Here is a 17,928-nt window from a genome sequence, read left to right on the forward strand (position 1 = left end):
GACACAGTCTTGGGGGGAGCATTGTTACACATACTGAACTGTTAAACTGGCCAAGTGGATTGACTGACATTTCTCATAATTTTGTTCCAGTGTTGCTCAATTAACTTAGAAAAATAATATCAATCTGAAACAGATAAATTTAGGGCCCCACCTTTGTATTCCAGTGGAATTCTTTGTGCCTAAAATGCTTTCTAAAGAGTGACTGTTGTTGGCAGAGGAAGATCACAGGGTTTCAGAGCTGGGAAAGACTTAACAGCCTTCATGCTGTACAGATAACTGTCCGACAAATGATCACCTTCTGAAATGTTAACATATGCTTACCTGTATCAGGGACACATGTTAAGTTTTCAAATTCACGTTGAGGAAGAGTGACTCTTCCTTGACCATGGCAGTCTGGCAGAAGATGGCCTTGGTCCAGCCAGGCTTGTTCCTGCCTCTGCCCTCCATCTGAATCTCTGGGTGGTGTTCTTTAAATTTTGCCGAATCAAGACTTCTCTTGAGGATTTGATCTAAAGTAGCAACTCCAGGGCCTCACCACCTTAACCCTAGCAGTTACCAGGTTGATCTTGTATTATTTCCTGCCTTTTCCTCCCTCTTCCTGGCTCCTTCCTTCCACCAGAATAGTGGCTTCCTGAGAGCTGGCCACTAGCCTATAAACAGCAACTGATTTGTTGGGGCATCGATAAATACTTACTAGCGACTGAATGATGTTGGTCATTTTTAAGTCAGGAAGAAAACTTGTTTTCTAGAATTCCTTGTGTGAGCACAGGCTTTATTTGCCCTGTTTTCTGCTGGCTTGTAAGTAACTAAGTTATGAATTGATGACTTTTAAATGCATGTGTGTTATGTACATGAGTGTATCTAAAAGAAACACTCACTTGTGGAATAATGTAATTGATAGAAGATGGAAAAAACTGTTTCATAGAAAAAATTGCCATATTGACCCCCTGCAGAGGATATTTAGAGTAAACAAATGTTACTCAAAATGAATGTTTTCGTAAAAAGCCAAACCAAACATTGAGACCTTGATGGAATTAACAGTAAATGAAAAACAGTACCGAGGATCTTTGCATAAAGGCTCATTTCACAAAGCACTAATAGTTTACCCCAATTTTATAAATAGCTGGAGAATAAGATTCCCTTGAAAAGCCACATTGAAGAACTAATTTATTTCATGAAATCAGCATCTGTCACTTCCCATTATCGTTCATCCAGCAGTGACAAGTGGCTTAATTTACATGCAGATGTTTATTACCATTTCTGATCCTACTTTGAGTGGCTAGAATTTGCGATTAGTCCTCAACTTTGAGACGAGTCCAGGTGAGTGTTGTATACCTGCCTGTCTCTCTTTATGGATGGGGTGGGAAAGGCCTTGCCCCTGGTCAGGCCCCGTGAGTAGGTGCAGACAGAGGTGCTCTTTGACTCAGAATGGACGAAGTTCTAGTGGAGTGGAGCTCAGTAATGAAAGTGTGCAGCTTCAAGAGACGACAAAGACTCTTTTTTCCATTTTGTAGCTCCCCTCTGCTACCACCTGATGCAGGTCTTCCACCCAAAGGTTGACAGATTTTAGTGCTGACAGATACCCATCTTGTGGTCACCCATGTCCTACTGACACATTCATCCCTGGGGGGCAAATCCAGACTCCAGTCAACCTAGCAAGCCACGCCTCCACAGTCTGCCCATGGCAGTGTGGTCCTGAGTAGAGGGGCCTGAAGCCACGTTGGATTTCTACAGCTGGGAGGGCTGTGGAGGGTCAGCTCTTTGAAATTAAATATAGACCAAGAGTAATACTCATGCAAATCAGTACTGTAATATGGTAGTTTATGAACACATAATTGTATCTTCCCTTATGTATTTCTGAGCAATAGAGATTTTTAGATTTGGGGGTGAATTTCTGGAATTCTGCAAAGCACAACTGTTCAGATTACTTATACAGATGGCTCAGGTCTTGTTTCAGGTAAGAACGGGCAAGGTACAGGGTTTTGTGTTGGCTCTGTACCCTGGGAACTTACTCTGTCTGAACCCGTTTCTTTCTTTCTTTCTTTCTTTTTCAACATTTTTTATTGATTTATAATCATTTTACAATGTTGTGTCAAATTCCAGTGTAGAGCACAATTTTTCAGTCATACATGAACATATATATATTGTCACATTTTTTCTCTGTGAGCTACCATAAGATCTTGTGTATATTTCCCTGTTCTATACAGTATAATCTTGTTTATCTATTCTACAATTTTGAAATCCCGTCTATCCCTTCCCACCCTTCGCCCCCTTGGCAAACACAAGTTTGTATTCTATGTCTATGAGTCTATTTCTGTTTTATATTTATGCTTTCTTTTTTTGTATTTGTTTTTGTTTTTGTTTTAGATTCCACATATGAGCGATCTCATATGATATTTTTCTTTCTCTTTCTGGCTTACTTCACTTAGAATGACATTCTCCAGGAGCATCCATGTTGCTGCAAATGGTGTTATGTTGTCAGTTTTTATGGCTGAATACTATTCCATTGTATAAATGTACCACACCTTCTTTATCCAGTCATCTGTTGATGGACATTTAGGCTGTTTCCATGTCTTGGCTATTGTAAATAGTGCTGCTATGAACATTGGGGTGCAGGTGTCATTTTGAAGTAGGGTTCCTTCTGGATATAAGCTCAGGAGCAGGATTCCTGGGTCATATGGTAAGTCTATTCCTAGTCTTTTGAGGAATCTCCATACTGTTTTCCACAGTGGCTGCACCAAACTGCATTCCCACCAGCAGTGTAGGAGGGTTCCCCTTTCTCCACAGCCTCTCCAGCATTTGTCATTTGTGGATTTTTGAATGATGGCCATTCTGACTGGTGTGAGGTGATACCTCATTGTAGTTTTGATTTGCATTTCTCTGATAATTAGTGATATTGAGCATTTTTTCATGTGCCTTTTGATCATTTGTATGTCTTCCTTTGAGAATTGCTTGTTTAGGGTCTTTTGCCCATTTTTGGATTGGGTTGTTTGGTTGTTTCTTCTTAAGTCGTATGAGCTGCTTATATATTCTGGAGATCAAGACTTTGTCGGTTTCATTTGCAAAAAATTTTCCCCATTCTGTAGGTTGTCTTTTTGTTTTACTTATGGTTTCCTTTGCTGTGCAGAAGCTTGTAAGTTTCATTAGGTCCCATTTGTTTATTCTTGCTTTTATTTCTTCTAGGGGAAAATTTTTGAGACATATATCAGATAATGTTTTGCCTATATTTTCCTCTAGGAGGTTTATTGGATCTTGTCTTATGTTTAAGTATTTGATCCATTTTGAGTTGATTTTTGTGTATGGTGTAAGGGAGTGTTCTAGCTTCATTGATTTACATGCTGCTGTCCAGTTTTCCCAAAGCCATTTGCTGAAGAGACTGTCTTTATTCCATTGTATATTCTTGCCTCCTTTGTTGAAGATTAGTTGGCCAAAAGTTTGTGGGTTCATTTGTGGGCTCTCTGTTCTTTTCCATTGGTCTATATGTCTGTTTTTGTACCAATACCATGCTGTCTTGATGACTGTAGTTCTGTAGCATTATCTGAAGTCTGGGAGAGTTATTCCTCCAGCCTCTTTCTTTCTCTTCAGTAATGCTTTAGCAATTCTAGGTCTTTGATGGTTCCATATAAATTTCATTATGATTTTGAACCTGTTTCTTGATGGAGAAAATGAGGGGAAGTTTTCCCAGCTGGAAGGGCTGTTGTCAGGGACAGGGCAGCAGACACCAATTTCTCAAGTGCAGTCTAGCTTGTGTTATATTTAGTATTTTGGTAACTGTGTGTCTCACAGCAGCATGCATTATCTTTACAATTTATAGGAAATTGTATGAGGAAAAGAGTAAATCAGGAAGAACCTTAACCTAAAAAAAAATCCCAAAAAACAAAAACTAGGCTAAAGTTCTTCTCTCTTTAAGCACCTTCATTACTTCGGTCCTGGTGCATATCAACATAGCAGTGCCGCTGTGGTGGCCGTGATGCTGGTCTGCACTACCCAGCCGAGTGGAGACGTCTTCATGTCACTCGGGAGTGCTTCACTGCCCTCCTCAGGCTGCTCCCATCTCTCTGTCTCTACCTCTCTGTCTGTCCGTCTTCCTCTCCATCTCTCTCTCTCTGTCTCTCCATCTCTTCATGACTCTCTCCACTCTCTCCCCCTCCATCTGTCTGTCTCTCCCCATGTCTCCCTCTCTCCATCTGTCTCTCTCTCTCCCTCTTCAGCTCTCTCTCGGTCTCTGTCTCTCTCTCCCTCTCCTTCTTTGTCTCTTCTCTCTCTGTCTCTCCTCTCTCTGTCTCTTCCCTCTCTCTCCATCTCAGTCTCTCTCTGTCCCCCTCCCACTACAACACAGGCCCAGACTCTAACACTTCCCAGCTGGCCCTTCTTAACACTTAGGCTGAGAAACCAGAGGGAAAGGGTCCAAATACTACAGAAATACAGGGAGTTGAAATAGAATGTGGGCTAATTTTGCATCTTGTTTCTCCTTTTAATCTAAGTATAAAAAGCAAGTGTCAAAACAGAATCAATGTTAATTACTCTCTCTGCCTGATCTGAGTCTGGAGCCTCTGTCAGAGCTCTGTAGTTGCAAGGGTCTTGGCCTGAGTACATCAATATTCTTGGCAGCTCTCCCACCAAACATTTAGAAGTACCACAGGATGATTACAGGAAACAATAACATGGTCTCTGATAAAAATTCCAGAATCCTGTTTAATAACAAGTCTTGGTTAATGAGTATTTATTGCCAGTCTCTGCTGGTTGCTGGAAGTGTGATGGAGAGAAGGCACAGCCCGTGCACTGGGAGCAGCCCCTGTCTGGAGAGGCAGGTGAAGAAGGGCTGGTGCGTGGGACGGTGTGTGTGGTGCTGGGGGACCAGCCCAGTCTTGGTAGGCTGGGCACCCAGGTAAAGGGTCAGCATTTGGAGAATTCACAGACACGTGTGTGCACACCAGTGCCTTCCTACCTACATTGGGTCATATGATGTACTTTGCATACTGCTTTTTTTCACTTAGTATTATATTTTGAATATTTTCTCATGTCTTTAAGTACTCTGTGAAAAAGAGAATCTGACAGCCTTTGTGGTACTAAGAGGAGTTCAGTGCTGGTGGGTAGGGAGCCTGAAGGGTGATTCTAGATGAGACCAGGAAGGCAGGCAGAGGCCAGTCACACAGGGGCTGGTGCCCATATATAGTTATGTGACAAAATACCTCCAAACAACCAACATTTATTATCTAGTTTCTGTGGGTCACAGGCTCAGGGCAGCTTTGCTGGGCAGTCTGCCTCTGATTGTCTCATTGTGGTCAAGATACTGACCAGGCAGCACTCATCTAAAGGCTCAACTGGGGCTGGAGATTCTGCTTCCAGGATGGCACCCTCACACGGCTGTTGGCAGGAGGCCTCAAGACCTCACAGCTGACCCTTCCCCAGCCACGTGTCAGCGTGTTCCCCAGAGCTGAGATGTGAGAGAGAGCTAGTCTTTCTAGCGAGTCTTGGAGGTCACAGTGTGGGAGGGAATATGCAAGAGTGTGAGAACCGAGGGGTGGCGGGGGGGGTGGTCACTGGGGCCTTCTTGGAGCTGGCTCCCAGGCCATGTAGAACTCTGGACATTATCTTAAAGGATTTTAAAGAGGAAATTGATATAATCTGGCTGCAGTATGGAGAATGGAAGAGGGGAAGTGGGCGGGTGTTTGGGTGCTTTCTCAGGGAGGGAAGATGCAATGACTGGGGCAGGCTGTGGACTGGTTTCTGGGGTGGGTCACAGTTCTGTTGGTGATGGTTAAAAGATTCACCTTAAAGTAGTTCATTAAGGTATGCATTTGTTTTCCGTAGTCTTCTTTATTTTGTTTGATGTTACAGTAAAAGATGATTTTTAATAAAGTAACTGAATATTTTATGAGAATTCTGAATGCATCATGCTAAACTTAAAATTTTGAACTCAAACTTTTGCAGTCCTCTGGGTAAACTGGGCTTTTGCACAGGGTGGGTGAAGAATTGAACAACTAAAGTGAGTGGTTTGTAGTTTGGATTCACTAAATAAACAGAGCACCTACATTGTTAAGTGTCTCCAAGTCCATGCACATTAGGCCCCTGTCATGAACACATAGTGCATTGCTTTGTGGACCGTTCCTGCATGGGAGAGGCTTCACATGAACTGACCATGTATCTAGCTGGCACTACTTGGCTCCCACAAGGATCCAGGAGCAGAACAGAAGGAAGAAGAAAGGCAGGGGCTCCTGGTGCCCCTCAGAGGGGCTTTGATAGCCTGGGCATCCTGTGGAGGGAGACCCCTGGCCAGGCCTGTCATGTGCCCCTGGATCAAAGAATTGGGAGTGAGGAACTTGGTGGAAAGGGCTTTCAGTAGCACTGAGCCCTCTGCTTGAAGATGGTTCCTAGCTCTGAGATGGAGGCAAAATGTAATGTCCTCTGAGCATCACCCATGAAGTAGCCAACGTGGGCTTCCCCCCTCAATGATGGCAGTGTGTGTGGCTGCTGTGGAACAAAGGCTGGACCCTGTGACCTTTGTCAGCTCACAGAGCAGCAGGAACAAAGCTGGTTCAGGATGCTGGGTCCTCTGTCTTGAAGTTGCATTTCAAGAATGAAGTAAACCAAATGTAGTTGTTTATTTTTTAATAATATGTTTAGTTTATCAGAATACATAAATATTTAATATATCACAATAATAAGGAAGGACTTTTCCAAACTCTTTGTTTCCAAAGCAGTATCATAAACCATCCTTTTACTTGGCAGAGACTTTACTATGTTTCCAAAAAGCCAGCAAGCACTGGTCCTAAAATAGTCCCGTCTGTTCCTCGGAATAGACCCTATTAAAATCCAGCTAAATTTCTACTGTCTCAGTGTGACAGATTGCAGAGGATTTTTTTTTTACTAGAACTTCATGGTAGTTTCTTTCTGAAAACTGAATAGAAGGTCTGGAGAATAAATCTCAAATTATCTCTATAGAACTACCATTGATAGCCTCCATCCATCACAAAACAATGTGTCACCATTGCAGCTGTCACTAGATTGCACACCTGAACCTGGGTCACAAAGACTCAGGGCACCTTCCCAAAGTTGTAGAAGCAGCAGCTGTTTGTTCTCTGTAGAGAGAGATTCCCTCATTCCCAGATGTGGCTGTCCTGGGATAGAAGCAGCTGTGCACACCTTGGAGGGGTCAGGAGGGCCCACCCTTCCTGGAGGCATGTGGAGGGTGGGTGTTCCTGGGTGGTGTCATCATGTCTGGGTGAAGGGGCACTTCAGGTGAACCCAAAACCTGGGACCAAAGAAAACTGCTCCTTGAGAGAACTTTGGGGTTAATTCTGCCTCTGATAGTTGAATGGTGGTTATACACCTATACTTGGCCATTTCATGGGGTGGACAATGGGTGTATGTCTGGACAGCTGTCAGGATCTTGAGTCTGTTCAAGATTTTTTGCTGAGTATTGTGCTAGGTAGTGAACACACAGTAACTTCTCCCTGTAGCCCACATGCATACATTTCCCCAGAAGATGCTCCTGATCAGTTGAGACTGAACTTTAACACTTGGAATGTTCTAGAAATGTTTGATAGCCATGCAGCAGATGCTCAGTAGGGCATGATACACAACATGATTCAACACGATCTGGGCTCAGCAGCTGCTACTGGGTGGATGTCAAGCTCATCACTCTCTGTGGGTCTGCGTTGTCCCTGGGAGGCTGGAGGGTTTCCTTGAAGTAAACGTCCATCAGAGCTTGACCTGATTCAGTCCAACAGGAGGCAGGAGCTCCGAGTGTAGGGTCATGAACCAAGGCTGCCTTCCCTTAAAGAGAGAAGTTCACAGGGAACTCAGGATCTGCTCATGCTTACTCGAGATAGGAGGCCAGACCCCTGGCTGCAGAATGTTGTGGTGTTGCAGATGGAGGCATGAACCAGCCCTTGTGAACAGTGTTTCAGGCAGCGTTTGGGAACCATGGGTCTGGGGCACTGCTGAGCACCGAGCTGTGGACAGGGAAGGGCAGTGAGCCCTGCAGTGGTGCTGATCGATGTTGAGAAGAGACAGGGAAGCTCTTCCCGGAGGTAAAAGAAGGGAGGGCAGAGGAAGGAGTAGCACATGAGCCGTGACTGTTGCTGAGGAGGGTAGAAGCCACGGTGGGTTAGAGTCAGGGAGCCCAGTTGTCTTCCTTCCCTGGTGCCAGGTGTCCTGCAGAAGTTTGTTTACTGCTACTGTGGTGACTATCCTGAATGTTAAAGGGATTTTTAGAAAATTATAGGTGGAGGGGCCTAGGGATTTGATTTGCTCTGATTTTCTAGAACTCCAGGTTCCTGCCATCTGTAAGTGTGGGGGTGGAATGGGGATGCTCTGCAGATGCTCATCTTACAGAAAGAGGAAATACTTCAAGGGACAGAGTCAGTACAGAGGCGATGCTGTCATAGCCCTGATTATTTCATGTGGGAAGAAGGCTAACATCTACAGTATACAAATATAATTAGCTTCAATATATTGGTACTGAGAGGGTCCAGAACAGTGCTGTCCAGTAGGACTTTCTGTAAGATGGAAAACTGTCTCTGAGCTGGCCTGACGTGGTACGTAGCATCTGAAATGGGATTAGTGCAGAGGAGAAACCGAACTTTTGCTCTTAATTGTAATGAACTTCATCTAGCTGTGTGTTGCCAGTGGCTTCTGTGTGGGACAGCATGGTTCTGGAGGACAAACCTTTGTGTGGATAATGTCACAGTGTTAAGTTTGGTAATGGGCTCCTTTCTTGAACGGCATGTGCTTCTGTGTGTCTGTCCATCTGTGGCTTGTGTTAGTGATCTAGTTTACTCACAGATGCTGAGTTTGATGGTGAAGACCTGCATGTGTGGGAAGCCACAGGACAGGATAGGAGAGCAGTGCAGGTGACACACCCAGCACTGGACCAGGCCCCTCCGCTAGGTCAGCCAGACCTAGATCTGAGAGTGCAGGCTGCCCGTCCTGATAATTTCCACCTGGAGATTTCTTAGCTTCGACGCTCCTCAGTAATCATCCCCCTTCACTGTCTGGAAGGGACCCTGTGATTGTGGCTGTATCTAAACCCCAGAGGACCCTCAGACAGGGGACAGAGAGAGCTTAGAACTTGAAACTACTTCACGGTTGGGAGGCCTGCTCTCTACTTAAGGGAGACTGAGGGGTACGGCTGTGCTGGGCCTGTCTGTGTCTTGGGGAGTCATATTTGAGAGCGAAACAGGGAACATGATTGGATGGGGATGATGCCCAGGCCAGTGGGCCACACAGGCAGTGTGTGAGCCGAGTGCTTAGAACAGGCTGCCTGCCACCCCAGGCCAGGCATGCTGCTTCCCTGGCCATTAGCAGAGAATATGCTGGCCCAGAAAGGACCAGAAGTCTGTGCCAGGGTGATAGTTCCTGCTCATTAATGATGGGGCGTTTTAGAGAGGTTTTGCGGGGTCCTATCAGTGAAGAGTGTACCTGCGAGATTCTAATGTAAATTTTCCAGACCTCTCAGAAAGTCTGCTCCAAAGTGGGCCCAAGGGCAGCCAGGGGGGTGTCTGACTCCCTCTTACATCCTCCATGTGGCCTTATGTTCAGTGTGATCTGGGTCATCAGCTCACTCATAGGCCTGCCCCACCCCGCTGGGTAAATCACACGCAGCAAGGGAAGCCCCTCAGCAGGGTGAGTTCCTAAGGCCAGGCGGGGGCTTTCAGTGCCGGTACCTGGGTCCTGAGTGTTGTCGGTATATTTCCGTTAGTACAGAAGGAGTGGTGTTATAGTGGCACAGTAATCCATTCTGGGGGGTAAGGATGAAAGACTGATGTGTTATCTGATGATTTTTAAATGAGGCCTTTGGAATACTTCAAAATGGAAAATGGTTACTAAAGAAAAAGAAAGTGAGTTCAGATCTTTACCTTCCCGCTTTGAATTTCACTCTTTCTCTTTTCTGTCCACGTAGAAACAACATGCTGGGAGGAGGGATTAATCAGTGAAAACTGGCTAGACTTCCAGAAATAACTCATGGCTGCCTCTGCCTTAGCACCCTCTCCCAGTGGCTTCCCCTCCACAGCTCCCTGGGATTAGAATAAAAGAGTTTGTGATCCCTTTGGCTGTTTCAGCGTCTGTAGTAGGTTAAACTGTGTCTTCCCAAAAGATAGGCTTGAATCCTGGTACCTGTGCATGTTAACTTACTGGGAAACATGGTCTTCACAGGTGGAAGTATCCCAATGCGAGTATCCTGAGAAGGGGCCATCCGCTTGATGACTGGTGTCTTTGTAAGAGGAAGAAGGGGGAGGTTTGAGATAGAAACACAGAGAAAAAGGCCACATGAAGACAAGGCAGGGACGGGAAGGATGTGGCTACAAGCCCAGGTGAAGCCAGAAACTGAGAGATTTAGGGAGGCTCCTCCAACAGGGCATCTGGAGGGAGCCCAGCCCTGCCCGCACCTTCATTTTGGACTGCTGGCCTCTAGAACTGGGAAGATATGCTTTAATCATTTAAGCCACAGTTTGTGGTAATTGTCATGGTGCCCTAGGAAACTAGCGCAGCGTCTATCTGAGAATGCTGTTTGCATACCATCAGTGCTCAGGATGGAAGTTCACATGAGGCACAGAACGTACACATGTGTGCTTGTGCACATGCATAGACATACACAGTGTCACACCTCCTGAGTTAGTGCAGGAAATGCCTGCGTGAGCCCACATGCTCTCCTCAGCCATGGAGGGAGAAGGTTTGAGTGGGAGTTTGTGAGTCGGACCACAGCCCCTGTAGGCACCAACATGTGTGTTGTCAGACTAAATCGTTTTATGTTAAGCATTAAGATCACCAATTAAGATTGTGGCCAGGTCACACTGACTCTCAGCATGTCAACGGCAGAGCATTAGCACAGTGACCACTTGTAGTTCAGGGTGAAATAGGTAAGAGAAAACCCAGGGAGCGTAGAGGACGCTACCACCAAGTGCTGGCCTCCTCGTGAAGTGTGTGTGCTGCGAGGAATTCTGGACGATGATGGTTTAGTGTTGAGCTTAAATGCCCATGAGGAATTCAGGTCAGATGGCCAGTTGGAAGTTTGGGTTTGGCAGGCACGTTGGCGTAGCTGATGGTTCATGTCAGTGTCAGTGATTTTCTCAGCTCCTTTCTCATACCAGGGTTTCTTTCCATTCTCTCTAGGCCTGCCTCTGATCGGGGGAGGGGAGGGGGACGGCTCTGGGGGCAGAACGCTTTACTGGGGGGCCAGGAGGCTCATGAGAAGCACTCCCTCAGGCATAAGGTCTCTTTTGAGCTGTGCTGCCTTTTTCCCTGAACCCATGCAGTTCACTGCCTATACTGCAGGCTTGAAAGATGCTCTGATCCTGTGGCCTGCTCTGTGGACCCCAGAATTCTGAGGTGGCTTTGCATTGTCCTGGAAGTGGATGTGGAACAGAATAGTGGGCAAGGTTCCCTCCTCCCCATGACCCAAAACTAATTTCTTACTGTCCTTATAGATTTGGCTTTTGAGAATGATTGTAATTTAAAATCGCGGATCATCCAACAGATAAGAAATACTGAGAGATGAAATAACTGTCTGAGGTCATGTGGCCGAGTAGTGGTAGACTGGGCTGGAATTTGAAGTGTGCGATTTCTGTTTCTCCACACAGAGAATGGACATGGGGTGGGAGTAGCCAGAAGTGCTTGAGGTCTGCTCCTCCCTGCTTCAGCTCCCCTGGGTGTACACCCCCACGTGGGAGTGCTGGGTCATGTACAGTGGGTTTTTGTAAGGATACATTCATAGTACACAGGCATGTTTTAGTAGTTTGTTCTTACTTAATAATGGCACAAACAGTGGGTGCTCTAGGGTGAAGTGGGGCTGCTGGGACAGAGAGGCTCCATAATACAGCAGCTTAAAGGACCAAGAAGTGCTTCTCTCTCACACAAGGCTGCTGTCGGCTCCACCAGGTTGTGCGGGGACCCAGATTTCTTCCAGATCACTGCTCTGCTAGTGATACCAGTTTGCTTTTTGAGTGTAGATTTTTGAGTGCAGATTTTATGTGTTTTTTCCAAATTTCATTTTAGCTACTGATCAAGATTAAAATTTGTGCAGGTTTGTTTTCTGCATTTGCTCCATAACATTTTCACATTCTGTGCCTTGACCAGTAAATAAGAGTAGCCGAGTTTATCAGGCATATGGTTGATGTCTGGTATGTGACGACATGAAAGTTACTGCTGTGTGGGAATTTGAATTTAAGTGCCAAGTACTGGGAACAGTGCTGGACACGCAGTAGGTGTGGAAAAGATACTGTGGACTCAGTGGGTGAATCCTGTTGTCCGTCCTGAGGTGGTGTGCCTACACAGCGAGTTAAGTGTGATTTCACTTCCATCTGCTCTTTTCCACCTCATCCTTGGCTTGTCTGAACTGCTTTGCTGTCCAGGCTAGTTTGCAACACCACGTTTTTCAGGCTGTCTTTGTACATTGGTTTAAGCTTTGATGACTCATGGTTTTTCCTTATTTTAAATGAAAAGTTTTCCCCTGTCCTCCTTATTCTCTGGCTGTGCAGTGCATATATTGTGATACACATGTTGCTTTGTAAAGATTTCCTCTAAACACACATGTACTTGAATATCCAGCAGAGATTGTTGGTTCCAACAGTAAAGGAGAGATCTTTGTTTACAGTGCCTTCCACCTCTAATAAAGCATCAGTGGTTAGAGGATTGTATACGATACGCTTTATTGTTTACCTTTTGAATAAAAGGTATTATTAATAATTGCCACTTGATCAATGTTGGGCAAGATATTTAGAAAGCACAGTGTTTCCATAAGATAGAGATTTGTGCTATTATGGTTGTTATTATTTAATTAAGTAGTAGATTCATCAAAATTTTATCACATGTTATGTGCTGGGATTGTGCAAGTATTCTATTCCCAATAGCTCAGGGTAATTTTGACCTTGAAAGTGGCTTTTGCACAGGAAGCCTCAGGGTGTGTGCTGGAAGAATTCTTGCAGCTCATTGGTCTCACAGAGAAATAACCATTGTACAAACTCATTCAAAATAACTAGTCTGCTACACATGAATTCTAGTATATTATTTGCCCTCCCACCCTCCCCCCTCCAAAAAAAAAAAAACCCTCTTTGACTGCAAGCCTTTTTAGGACAGAACCATTATTTTAGAAAGCAAGCAAGATTTTTAAGTGTATGTGTACTTAAATATTTAAATACATAGATAATTTGAAGATAAAATGATATAAAAATCCTAGTATATTCTGCATCTTGAAAGCTACAAGATGGAGATAATATTCAGTCATTATTACCTTTCTGATGAAGTCTTTGTCTCCATTTTATTCGCATTACTTGCCTGGATGGAGCAATTTGTTTAAGAAAGTCACTGCAATCATTAATTTAGGCACCGATTTATGTCAACCTTTAAAAATGTTTTAAAAGTAAGAATATAACTTATTTAATCTTTCATTCAGCAAATGTTTAGTGATAGGGTCTGTGTCTGTTTCTGGCACATAGTAGGTATTCATAAGTATCTGTTGGATGAGAGAATGAATGAATGTGAAAATAAAAGTCAGGATCCCTTCCATGGTTTTCGGGAATTTTGAGATAAAGCTTAGGAATGAGTGAAGCTTATTCAGCAAGGCTGAGTGAAAGCGTGTTTGTAGCCGCTTCATATGTGATTCATTGTTGGGTAGCAGCAGTGTGCTCCTCAGATCCTGGATTCCTAGGTCACAGTGCCCCTTCTGATGCAGTGTTCTGTCCCCTCTGTTAGAAGAAGCTTCATTTCAAGGAGGAAAACCAGGCTTCCTGTGCCTGGGACAGGCTGGATGCTGACCAGTATCTCAGGCTCACTGAAGGGAGGAAATTGTTTACACTGACTTTTCCAGAATTAATGCCTTCCATGAAAGTAGGAAGCCATTCTCCATGTGTCCACAGTTCTTTGTGAGCTTGGGTAACCTTGATAAGAAGTAATCAGTTTGCAAGTAAATCATACAGTACAGAGAAGCTTAATAATCATTCATGGAGTTTCAAAAATTTTTGTCAATTATTATCCAGTAGATTTCAACAAATTCTCATAGGCTTCTTAACTCAGTGGCACAGTGATAGTTTTTTTTTTTTTTTTTTTTTGGCTTCACCTGTCCCTGGGGTAAAGTGTGAGTTGGCACTGAGCTGCTGATGGAAGATTAAACACTCGGGAAGATACGGCAGAAGGTGAGCTGAATTCCTACTTGAAGAGTTTTATTGAGCTGAGAGGAAATGGGCAGAAATTGAATTTCAGGTAAATAAAATGTAAGTCAAACAGTTATTGATGGACAGAAAGTGCACTCCTGGCTGGTTACCACGTCCTGCAGGAGTAGGAGGTGGCTGGGAATGGGGACTGGAGGGCTGTCAGAGAGAGTGAGTTATCCAGCTGGCAACAGAAGTCCCCTGCCTACAACAGCAGGGTTCAGAGGAAATGCTGCAGAGACTTTCCTTCAGTTGATTATCTCATGTTCAGACCAAGAATCCTTTCTTGGACACAACACTTTGTAGATGTCTTGTTCCTTTCCCTGCCTTCAGTGAGGCAAGAAGAGATATTGGCCTGAAGAGTACAGAAAAGATTTCTGGGAAATAAATCACCCAGACAGTGGGATGTCAGAAAACCTAAGTGTGTGTAAAAGTCTTCACAGTTATCTTCCCTATCCTAGCCTGTTCCAAAATAACTAATTTTGTGGCACTTCTGAGATTCCACTTCCCAATATATGATAGTTGCCTCAAGAAATACCACCTCTGCCTCCATCCATGTTCGCAGGATGGTGTAAACCCTTCCCTGAGGACTGTCATAGCGAAGCTCGTCTTACCACTGTGACTGCTAGAGGGGTGTTGGGCATCTGGCTTCCACAAACCAGGTTTATTGAGACCCATGTAATTGATGTGCATTACAGGATTGATCACGTGTAAGTCTGTAGAGTGTAAGCACTTGGGAGAAGACAGAGTAGTCAGCTGACTGCAGCACCAAACAGGGTTACAAGCTGAGATGGCTGTTGGTGAGGACTTGCACTGAAGTCTGTAAAAAGAAAAGTAGCTGCCAAAGAGGAATGACTGGAAAGGACTGGAAGAGACAAAATGTGTGTTGTCTCCTTGCCTGCTAAGCTTTAAAAAAATGTGCAAGATATACTTGAGTATCTTTTGTTTTTTTTTTTCTTCAGTGAAAGAATCATCTACTTGAAAAAATATAGAATTCTTTCCACTGGACTGATATTCAAAATCTATAAACAGTTTCTAGGGGTGGGGAGGGAAGGATTCACAGGGTGGACTGTTGTTTTGGGGTTCCCCCCCCCACTTACTTCCACTTAAACACTTAAGCTCATTGTGCCATAAATGAGAAAGTAAGTGTGTGTGAGTGTGCATTTAAGTACTTACTCACAAAGGAAGGGGGTGTTCAGGGTTTACCCAGTGGTGCAGTGGCTCAATGTCCAGCTGGTGCAGTGGCTTGATGTCCAGCTGGTGTAGTGGCTTGATGTCCAGCTAGTGCAGTGGCTAGATGTCCTCCTGCATGTAGCCCATGTGAGTTCTGGTGGTAACAGTGCCTTGTTGCTGCTCAAAAGAAGCCCAGTTTTTACCCTTGTTCCACTCCTGAATAAAAGGGTTGTCTGATTTTTGCGGGGGAGCCCTTCCTCTACCACCCACAAGGGGCAGGCCAGGGGTGGCCCCCACTGTCAAGGCTCCGTGTGGTGGGTGTGTTCACTTTGTGATGTCTGCTGATTATGGGGGGACAAGAAGGTGAAAGTGCAAAGGGGGAGTGTGGTTGCCTCGGGCCAAGAAGCTGGTGCACAGAACCTGGGCCTGGGCTCACCTGGCATGCCGTGGCCTTGCGGGATTGCAGGCTCCTGGTGGGGGCAATGAGACCACCCCCCTGGTGGGCACAGGGAGGAGACTGGGATTCTGATTAAGAAGAGGATTTGGTGGCCTGAGGTGGGGTGGGGGATCTGCCTGGGCACTGGGCAGGGATGGCAGCCCCTCCCGGATGTCAGGAAAGCACCCCTCACTGTGGGCTGGACACCCTAGTCAGCAACCTACTGCCACACACTCAAAGAGGAGTCTTAAACCATGTTTTATTCCTATATATTTTGTTTGTTTCCTATTTTTATTTATTTTTTAATTGAGTTGTAGTCAGTTTACAATGTTGTGTCAATTTTTGGTGTACAGCACAATTTTTCAATCATACATGAATATACTTGTATTCATTTTCATATTCTTTTTCACCATGTTTGCTCCTATATTTTTAGGGTTAATTAAAATGATCTGATTTCCATAAGTCATGTTTTCTTATCTTTCTCCCTCCCATTCTCTCAAGATTTGGTGGTGAACCCCCTTCCATCCTCATGTTGAACCCCAGGTCCTCTCAGCATTCCCTTTCTCCCCTTCTCACCCCAGCCTTACCAGTCTCAGCAGGACTGGACCCCACCTTCTCCTGGGCCATCTTGCAGGCGTGTGTGCTTTCCTCTCCTTCATGTCATCTCTCTGTAGTCTCACCTCTCAGTGGGGAGCCCTCGTGGTCAGCCCCTCCCCTCTGGGTCTGCTTTGCACCCCTGCTCTCACTGCCGAGCATGTTGAGACGTTGCAGATCTGAGTCGGGATCCTCACTGCACAAGTGGGAAAACTGAGGGCTGGGGAGGTTGTGATCCAGGCAGGCTCACCAACAGGGCAGTGACCTCTGGAACCAAGCTCCCACCTCCCAAGCCCACCCCTGGTGTCTTCTCCACGACACAGGGTTGTGCTGCTTGTGCCATGGTGGCCCTTCCTGTAGGATTACCTGAGGTCAGGGGTGGGCCCTCCCTTCTCCATCCCAGCTGATGGCTCAGAGGGTGTCATCTGAAATGACCAAATGGGGATGAACCAGGCACATGCTTTCTGGAGCTGACCTGGAGTTAGACTGTTTTCTTTGGGAACCTAAGAATCGAGGTTCCATGTGCACATGTGCTTTATCTACGGGTCAGGATGATGAAAATCACAAAGTGCTGGTGAAAGAGATCAGAGTTAAATACCATGTTCATAGATCAGGAGACCCAATGTGTATCGATGTCAATTCTCCCTAAACTGACCTACAGAATTAAGACAACTCCTGTCAAGTGCTCAGCAAAGTCTTCGGTAGAAATAGCTTTTCCTAAAATTTATGTGGAAAGGGAAGAGCTGTGGAATAGCTAAAGCAACTTTGACAAAGATTAAAGTGGGAGAAGTCTCTCCCCCAGGGCTGAGGCTTACTGTGTAGCCACAGTCATCCGGAGTGTGGGAGGGACAGACCCACAGCTGAGTGAATGGGGTGGGCAACTGAGATCTACACAAAATGCCCAGTTAATTTTTGACCAAGAAACAAAAGCAATTCAATGAAGGAGGGATGACCTTTTCCATAAATCATGTTGGAGCAATTGGATATCCATAGACCAAAAAAAAAAAAAAAAAAAAAAAAAGAAGAGGAAGAATTTAGACCTGAATCCCACACCTGATATACAAAATTAACTTAAGGATCAGAGATCTCAGTGTAAAATGTAAAACTACAACACATCTAACAAAAAACAGATCTTCAAGTCTAAGGACTAGGCAAAGAGTTCTTAAATCGAAACTAAAAGCACAATCCCTCAAAGGGAAAATCAAATAGGACTTTATCAAGATGAAAGGTTTTGCTCTGGGAAAGCCCCTGGAAGAGGATGAAAAGACACAGCAGCTGGAAGCCCACACACCCAGCAGAGAACTTGTATCCACGGTGTGCAAAGAGCTCCCAGAACTCAACAGTGTTGCCAAAAATCCAGGCAGAAAACAGGCCACAGTCACGTGCAGACATCTCACCAAAGAGGACATGCAGGTGGAGACAACGTGAGGACGAGTTCCGTGTGGATAGGGACGGTTTAGGGAAAAGCAGATTAAAACTGCTAAGAGTCCCTGTGCACCTGTCAGATTGGCAGAAGTGAGAATAGCAGCGACACCAGACCCTGGCGAAGATGCAGACGCACTGTCTGCGGGGACT

Source organism: Camelus bactrianus, chromosome 35, assembly GCF_048773025.1.
Source record: "Camelus bactrianus isolate YW-2024 breed Bactrian camel chromosome 35, ASM4877302v1, whole genome shotgun sequence".
NCBI lineage: Eukaryota > Metazoa > Chordata > Mammalia > Artiodactyla > Camelidae > Camelus > Camelus bactrianus.